The sequence below is a fragment of the Oryctolagus cuniculus genome, chromosome X (assembly GCF_964237555.1).
Source record: "Oryctolagus cuniculus chromosome X, mOryCun1.1, whole genome shotgun sequence".
Taxonomy (NCBI): Eukaryota; Metazoa; Chordata; class Mammalia; order Lagomorpha; family Leporidae; genus Oryctolagus; species Oryctolagus cuniculus.
In genome coordinates this window covers 27,878,160-27,887,840 of record NC_091453.1, presented here as the reverse complement: position 1 = coordinate 27,887,840, position 9,681 = coordinate 27,878,160, and the positions used below count along the sequence as shown (strand labels likewise).

The 9,681-nt window shown below is 40.0% G+C and overlaps 1 pseudogene; it reads left to right on the top strand.

The window, feature by feature from the left end:
* The first annotated feature begins 1,120 nt into the window (after nt 1-1,120).
* Nucleotides 1,121-1,817, top strand: LOC100344352 (inhibitor of growth protein 1-like; annotated as a pseudogene).
* Nucleotides 1,818-9,681: the final 7,864 nt, after the last annotated feature.

Below are 9,681 nucleotides of genomic sequence, written 5' to 3'. Positions count from 1 at the left end.
TATTCCTGCTCAAAAAGAGAGAAAATAATTTATTCTTCTTGGGCTTTTTTTGTTTCATTTGGTCCTCAGAATATGGGGTGACGTCTGCCACATTGATGAGGGCAGATTTTCTTTTCTCAATCTAATGATTCAAATACCAATCTTTCCCATAAACATCCTCACAGACACTCCCCCAAACAATATTTTGCAAGCTATCTGGACATCCCTTAATCCAGTCACATAAATGTAAGCATCACATCGACTAGCAGCTCTCCCTACTTTAACCTATACCCTGTTGCGGTCTATTTTTCAACACAGAACTCAAAAAGATATCATTAAAGCTTAAATCAAATGACAATTCCTTTGCTCAAAACCCTCTAAAGTCAAGATAAAACCTAAAAATACTTAAAATATTCTCCAAGGTGCTAGATAGTCTAGCTGCCCATAAGATGGGCGCTCATCTCCAGGGCTCCCATTCTCCTTTTGACCCTTGTCAAAGTTACCTTCTTGCCCTTCTCCAAATATGACCACCCACTCTAGCCTTAGAGTGTTTATCCCAGCTGTTCCTGAAGCCTGATAGGCTCTCCCCTTATACGCATATAACGGAGTCTTTTGCTTCCTTCAAATCCTTATGCAAAAGTCATCTTTTCAGGGATGCCACCCCGTCTAAAATGTCAACACACTTGCCACCTGACATTATATATCTCCTTTCTCTGCTTTGTCTATACTAGATTGATGTTTAATTTATATCTAAAATTATGTAGCTCTTAATTATTTATTTTGTTTATTAAATTTCTCTACCAACATAAAGTAAGTTTCATTAAGGACAGGGATTTTTGTGTTTTTTTAAAATAGAACAGCACTTCGAACGATGTCTGTCACATAACAAGCATTCAATAAATACATGTTTACTAAATAAATTAAAGATCACTGCTATGGTTTAAATGTGGCTTGTCCCCACAAAGTCCATGTGCAGGAAGCTGGATCCTTGGTGTTATATTGGTGTTATAATGGGAGACCCTTTAAGAGGATGGAACTCCTTTCCCAGTGCAGCTGAGACTGAGCCGTGGTGCCTGCAGTCCAACAGGACTATCACTGGAATTTATTTGGTTGAACCTAACTAAATCCTGAAGGATTGGATGAATATTACAAGAAGTCACAACACGAGAGTGATGGTATCCAGAAGAAGCAAGTGCTACACTGCATTCAGAACGTCTGATTGGCAGCCAGTAACTAGGTGATGAGGAGTTCCAGATCATGAATCAGATGCTGGAGCTGATGGAAAACTGGGTCAGACAGGTAGACAATCATGTGGAACCCTTTGAAGCACATCAGTGGATCAATGGCACCACTGTCAAAAGTGGGAAAGACGGTCAAGGTAAGTCAAAGAATAAGACAATTTCACACACACACACACACACAAAAAGCCAAATAACAAGAGGTCCCAGCAACAGCACAGCAATCAGAATTCAGAGAATGCATCTAATAATCATGATCACAATGGCATCACCTCAAGAACACCCAAAGAGAAGAAAGCAAAAGCCTAGAAGTCAAAGAAATGCACCAAGGCTAAAGCAGAGAGAGAAGCATCCCCTGTAGAACTTCCCATGTGCCAAAACAAGCCAACTTACTGTCTGAGCAATCAGGTCTCCAACACAGAAATGATAGGCTGCAATGAGGATGAGTGTCCCATTGTCTCCCATGAAGTGATTCAACTTCTCATATACGGGGATTGATCATAAACCACAGGGCAACGGGTATTGTACCCAAATATTAAGAGGGAAAGCATGGGCTAGGCATTGGAGGAATCCAAACAAGAGAGGGCTTATAACAAGTAACTTGTGGGCATTAATGGTGAGGAAAACAAAATCAACCATTCAATAAATATTTGTATTTTATCACATTGTCACCTTCATTGAGATGTGAGGATTATAAAACATACATTGTTAAAGAATATTAGACAAGTATTACTTTTATATGGGTGACAGTGATTCTTTGCCTTTTCTTTTCCTTGGTACACATGTAGCAAGAAAGTGGTCTGGGGTCAGTATTTTAGAAACTACGAATATAGGTTTTTTAAATACATTTTTTAGCAAAGGAGGTCCTATTATGAGGTGACTGGGTCATTAGGGGGTACCATCCTCAGAAGGGATAAAATGATTCTCATGAGACTCCAGTTAATTCCCTAAAGAGTGAGTTCTGAAAGAGCAATATTGGCCCCGCCCCCACCCTCTGGCTTTCTGTCTAAAAACGTGATTCCTCTCACTTGCACTCCCACATGTTGCCATCTGCCATATGACACAGTCAGAGAGGCCTTCATGAGAGCTGAGCAATTGTCAGTGAGATGCTCTTGAACCTCCAAAACTGTGAGGTAAATAAATCTATTGCTTTAGGCCGGCGCCGCGGCACACTAGGCTAATCCTCCACCTGCGGTGTCAGCACCCCAGGTTCTAGTCCCGGTTGGGACGCCAGATTCTATTCCAGTTGCTCCTCTTCCAGTCCAGCTCTCTGCAGTGGCCTGGGAGTGCAGTGGAGGATGGCCCAAGTCATTGGGCCCTAAACCTGCATGGGAGACCAGGAGGAAGCACCCGGCTCCTGGCTTCAGATCAGCGCGGTGCGCCAGCTACAGCATGCCGGCCGCAGCGGCCATTGTGGGGTGAACCAATGGTAAAGGAAGACCTTTCTCTCTGTCTCTCTCTCTCTCACTGCCCACTCTGCCTGTCAAAAATAATAAATAAATAAATAAATCTATTGCTTTAGACATCAACCATCCTCATGTAACTTGTTAGAACAATGGAAAAATTTACTAATTTTTACATAGAAAATGGCATGATTTAATTAGGATATAATATGTATGTGTGTATACATACACAAAGATGATGCAGAAAATTCTATCAAGATGATAAATATGAGTTTCAAGCATAAAGTATGCTTCTTAGGGAGAATAGAAAGAAAATTCAAGTTCAAAGAAAAAAAGGAGTAATACAAAATTTCTATCTAGCTGTTCCAACAGCTAAGATGTGGAATCAATCCAAATGTCCATCAATTGTTGACTGGATAAAGAAATTATGGTGTATATATATATACTATGGAGTACTGTTTGGTGGTAAAAAAAAAAATGAAATCCTGTCATTTGCAACAAGCAACTGGAAACCATTATACTTAGTGCAATAAGCCAGTCCAAAAATTACAGATATCATATGTTTTCCCTGATCAGATGTAACCTATGGAATAGCTAAAATATAATGTATTGGAGAGAAATGGACGTTTTGAGAGTTGATGATTGTTTACAGCCCTTGTCTCTTCTGTTGAGGAATGGTTTGGGTTTTTTTTATCTTCATACTACTTGTTGAACTCTTTTATTTCATGTAGGGGTAACTATACAAGCATTAAGTGAACTGAAAATAGATCTTTGTAAAAATTAAGAGTGGGAATGTGAGGGGGAGGAGGAAGAAGGGTTGGAGCGTGGGTGGGAGGGAGAGTGGGAGTATCACTATATTCCTAAATCTGTACATATGAAATACATGAAACTTGTATAACTTAAATAAAATGTTTTTTAAAAGTATAGTTAACATAAAACACTGAAAAAAGAATAGCTTGTTCATGTGCTTGTAAAACGCATAGTGGAAGTGGATTAAAAGCTTGGGACATGGTGTGCCCCGCCTTTTCCTTTTTGGCCTTTTGCTAGTGTGGGCCCATGCAGCCTTGCGCCTCCAGGGCGTGTGGCCTTTGGGCCACCCGCCCCATGCTTCCTGGCCTACGTCCTCCTCCACCTGATGGCTCCTGGTACTCAGTATGAACCCAGATTTCCCTCTCTCTTTTAGATAGGGCCCTCACTCTCCTATACGTTTCTCTCACTGAATAAAAAGCTTAAAAACTTAAAAAAAATGTTTAGTGGATAGCAAATGACTATAGTATTTAGATTCCACATCCAAGAGTGATGTAACAAAAATATTTTGGGGGATATTAAAACAAAAAGTTTGAAGGCCACTGCTATTGTGTGTATTGAAATAACTCTGGCCTAGGGTCAGAAAACCTCACTTCATTCTCTTAGCTCTGCCACTAACTAGCCATGTGACCTTAGAGAAGTCAGTTAGCCTCTCTGGGCCTCAGTCTTCTCATCTGTGAAATTAAAGGAGGAGAGAACATGAAATCTGAAATCACTTCCAATTCTGAAACCCTCTGTTCTGTGACCTCTAAAATTGGTTTTCTGCCTCTTTACAATTTTATTTCTTCCTAGGATTCTCTTTCTCCCCTCTGCTCCTACTCCTTTGGCTACATGTCCACCTCTATCATTTGTAGGCTGGGGAATGAATACAAATAAAGGCCCCTAGCCTGCAGCAGACTCCCTCTTCTCTTCCCATGAGGAGACTTGCATGCATAAGCAGCTCAACATGCACTTCCAAAGTCTGTGCACTCTCCTCGTGCCCCATCCAACTCCCTCTCTACCATCACAGACCATTAGCCTCAGGTTCAAGGGTGCAGCAGTCTACCGGCAGGAGGACTGATTCAAGGGAAAAGCTCAGGCACCCTCCAAACCATCTGGGCAAGGGACTTTCTGGGTCTGAGTGCCCAGGAAAGGGTTCTGAGTAATCACATTGCTTTTGCCCTGTAGCCATCTCACTTCATAGGGAAGGATGTATGTGGAAGAGCAAAGGGTCTAAAGCACAGAGCCCAGAGCAGAGTGCCAGTTGCCCAGGTCTAAGATGGCACTGTCTGGCCCTAACTCTTGGTGGGCCAAAGGCCACATGCCCTGGAGGCGCAAGGCTGCATGGGCCCACACTAGCAAAAGGCCAAAAAGGAAAAGGCGGGGCACACCATGTCCCAAGCTTTTAATCCACTTTCACTATGCATTTTACAAACACATGAGCAAGCTGTTCCTTTTTCAGTGTTTTATGTTAACTATACTTTTAAAAAGCATTTTATTTAAGTTATACAAGTTTCATGTATTTCATATGTACAGATTTAGGAACGTAGTGATACTCCCACCCTCCCTCCCACCCACGCTCCAACCCTTCTTCCTCCTCCCCCTCACATTCCCACTCTTATCAGAATGAACTGATAAGCACATGTGTATATCTATACAACAAACTACTACACAGCACACACACACACACCAAGGGATAAACTGCTAATCCACAAAATATATGAATGAATCTCAGAAGCCATGTTATGTAAAAAGAAACCAGGCAGGCACAAAAGAGTCCAAATTGTATGGTTTCACTTATATGAAATTCTGGCATATGGAATCTATGGTGATAGAAACAGATTAGTGGTTACCTGGGCTGAGAATGGAGGAATTGGTTGTGAAGAGCCATGAGAGAGCTTTCTGTGATGATGAGATTGCTTTACCACTTGATTTTCATGGTATTTTCACAGATGTGTACATTTGTCAAAACCCATCAAATATAAAATGTGCACATTTTTGTATGCAACTTATACTTCAATTAAGTTGATTATGCAGAACAAGTAACAAACAAAAGGATTGCCTGGCTGAACAACATCTCTCAAGAAATATACTTTGCACATCATGGTATGGTGTTTCTTGCTCTACCCTAATATCTATACATACATGTTAGATATGTGTATACATATCGGGGAGTGGCTGTCACCATCAGTCAAAATTAGGAGCTGATTCTAAGCCCCAGACTTTTTCCTTGATCCAAGTCTATCTACATTTTGAAATCAAAATATCTTCATTGAGGAGAATGTGAATACAACAGAGCTAGGTTCAAGTGCAAGGCCTGCCTCTTATGAGCTTCAGTGCCTGTGAATAGTGAGTAGTCGACAGCAGGAGTCATGCATATAGGATCCTATTTGATCCTCACTCAAACCCTGTGAAATAGGTGACTTTGATTTCGAGCATTCTACAGATGAGAAAACTGAAGCTAAGATTCCACATTTAACCAGCACTATTCCAGGATTCCAATCCACGTCTCTTAAGTTCCACGCAAATTACCTAATTTCTAAACATAGAGTACTCTTTCTCCTAAAGCTAAAATGATGCTGCTTACATTTGGGATCATTTTGAGAAACAAATAAGGTGCTTTCATAATTAATGCGTGCAATAGATTACAACCATCTAGTACTGTGGCTATTGAATTTCCAGCCATTTGCAGCTTTTGACTTAAATACCAACATCAGTACTTCCTGCTCACCTTTCACCCAACACCCTCTCCAGTGTGAGAAACTAGAGATTAATCCTGGAAGGTTCTAAAGTGCCCAGCAATTCAATTATAGCCATTAAATAATGTTTGGTCAGTCTGAGAAGGTGCATACTATGAAGCAATTTGCTGTTTGAAGTCTATTACATGATTTCTTCAATTCCAGGAGGAAGGATTCTAAAATATTAAAAACTTTGCTAGAAGAAAACTTAAGTTCAGACAAAAGAAGTTTAGACCTTCCATCTAAGGTTCCTCTTATGGCTCCTTGATCTCCAAAACAGAAGACCTCCCCCCATAAAAAATCCCCCACAAGCACACTCATTCTCTGCTTCAAAGTACCAAAATATTTTGGGGTGGTGAGTTCTTCTCTAATATAACTGTGCTGTCTTACTTCAAACAAGGTGTCTAACAACCCTGGGACTTCACTTCACGTCCCAAGAAACAAGGAGGTTCACGATGATTCCTCTGTACAGGGGGAAAAAGATACAAAAATTCTTAATGTATATCAAGCTAAACTGACATTTTGTGATTTGATTGTTGTCTATAACCCTTGTTTATACCCCTGCAGAACAGTAATCTACTTATATTTTACTTGTAGTATTCCTTGGTTAAAGGAGCATTGAGCCTCTATATAAAGAAAATTGAAAGTATAGTGCCACAAAAAATTAGAAGGAAAGAAAGGAAGGAGGAGGGAGGGAGGGAGAAAAGTGTCATTGTATTCTTGGAACTGTATCGATGAAATTCATGAAATCTCTAGATATTAGTAAATGAAATAGGTAATGAAAAAGAAAACAATGAAAAGGATAATATCTGAATAAGAAGCTCTGTGGTTAGAAACCCACCCATCTTATGGGACTTGTCTTTGTCGAGTGTCACACCAGTGCTATGAGATCAATGGAAGAGGTTGGCAGGAGCATTCTGGCATGGTGCCTGGCACACTATAATAATTCAATGATGGCCAGTTTCCCTCTAAGATCTGCGTGAGCAGGATTTTCTCAGAAGCACCAGGCTTCTTTATTGCAGCAACTGAGAAAGAGGAGATGCATCTACCTTAACTTTTGGGAAAACAAGGCAAGCAAAATTGCAGTGAAAGTGCCATCGTGTTTAGGCCTAAATGCCCATCAATTCTTCACAAGAAACAGAGTGAAGGAAGGCTGTCTTGCAGGCTAATTAACAGACTTAAAAGAATAAAAACAAACCACCAACTGGCACTGTTCTTTTTCATCTCCTTTTGGAATTGTGTAGCTAAGAGAGAACATTCCCAGCAATAGCAGCCTACTCTCCAGAATAGTTACTGGGGACAAATTTGGCCTTGTAAGTACGAGATATCAGATAGAATCTGCATCCTGAGATTGTGTGCACCCAAAAGCTCCCTCTAGTGTAACAGAGGTGACCACTGTCTCCTCCCTATGCATGAGTCTTCTCAAATCTTCCAGGAAATTTTCTCCCGCCCGGCTAGAGAGCCTCACTAGCCTGCCCACAACTCCGTGAACTGGGGAAGGCTTGGATCCAAGCTGGGCTATGGTTTCATACCTGAAATTTGGAAATGGGATTCAACTGTGTAATCAGTCAACTACAGGTGATGGATTTGTAAAGTGATACAGACTTGGAGGCCCAAGGGCACCACTGGGGCTAACCTATTTGGCTCATGTGTTCTCTTTCAACTTGGAAGAGAGAAAAATGATACAGAACCACAGAGAGAATAAGAGAAAAGAAACAGAGAAACTTGAAGGACAAAGAGAAAGGCACATTGGATGGTCTTTCATGTAGCCTTGCTGCATTCAACCACTACTGCAACCTCACTCTCATCAATTCCAGAATTCTAATTCTTGGGATTTCATTCCTTTAGTTTAACATGTTAGAATCCTAATGCCCCAGGAAAAGAAACCACATTAAATCTTATTATTGGTCACTGACACCTTCATGAGATCTTGGAACTTATGTATCTTGCTTATCAATCAGATTTAACTATTCCTAATGCATTTTCTAAATCTTGTGCCTCAAATAGCTAAAGCAATCTTATACAACAAAAACAAAGCTGGAGGCATCACAATACCAGATTTCAAGACATACTGCAAGGCAGTTATAATCAAAACAACCTGGTACTGGTACAAAAACAAGTGGATAGACCAATAGAATAGAACAGAAATGCCAGAAATCTACGACCAACTTATATTTGATCAAGGAGCTAAAACCAATCCCTGGAGCAAGGACAGTCTCTTCAACAAATGGTGCTGGGAAAACTGGATTTCCACATGCAGAAGTATGAAGCAAAACCCCTACCTTACACCTTAAACAAAAATCCACTCAAAATGGATTAAAGATCTAAATTTACGACCTGACACCATCAAATTATTAGAGAACATTGGGGAAACCCTGCAAGACACTGGCACAGGAAAACAGTTCTTGGAAAAGACCCCAGAGGCACAGTCAGTCAAAGCCAAAATTAACAAATGAGACTACATCAAATTGATGTTTCCTTATGGCAAAACACACAGTCAATAAAGTGAATAAGCAACTGACAGAATGGGAGAAATTATTTGCAAACAATGCAACTGATAAAGGATTAATAACCAGAATATACAAAGAGATCAAGAAACTCCACAACAACCAAACAATCCAATTAAGAGATAGGCAAAGGACTTAAATGGACATTTTTCAAAAGAGGAAATCCAAATAGCCAACAGACACATGAAAAAAAGTTCAGGATCACAAGCCATCAGGGAAATGCAAATCAAAAGCACAGTGAGGTTTCACCTCACCCCAGTTAGAATGGATTTCATACAGAAATCAACAAACAACAAATGCTGGCAAGGATATGGAGAAAAAGATACCCTAATCCACTGTTGGTGGGAATGTAAACTGGTAAAGCCACTATGGAAGACAGTATGGAGATACCTAAAAAATCTGAATATAGACCTACCATATGATCAAGCCATTCCACTCCTGGGAATTTACCCAAGGGAAATAAAATCAGTAAATAAAAGAGTTATCTGCACCCCCATATTTATTAAAGCTCACGTCACAATAGCTAAGACAAGGAGTCAACCTAAATGCCCATCAATCAAAGACTGGATGAAAAAATTATGGAATATATACACTATGGAATACTACACAGTGATAAAAAAGGAAATCCAGTCATTTGCAACAAAATGGATGAATCCAGAAAACATCATACTTAGTGAAATAAGTCAGTCCCAAATGGACAAATACCGTATGTTCTCCCTGATGTGTGATAACTAATAGAGCACCTAAAAGGAAATCTATAGAAATGAAATTAACACTTTGACAAGCAATGACTTATTTTTTCAGTTTTTTTTTCTTCATACTATTTGTTAACTCTTAACATAGAGTTAATCATATGTGTACGAAGTCAATTGATGATGGATCTCAGTAAAAAATAAGAGTGGGAATGAGGGAGGAGGAAGTTTGTAACTGTAAAGCTGTATAGTTCTGCATAGATTCCTATGGGCTTACTTCTAAGGGTACAGTTTGAAAACTTGTCATGAAACCCTAAATCTCATTAAACTGGGTGGTC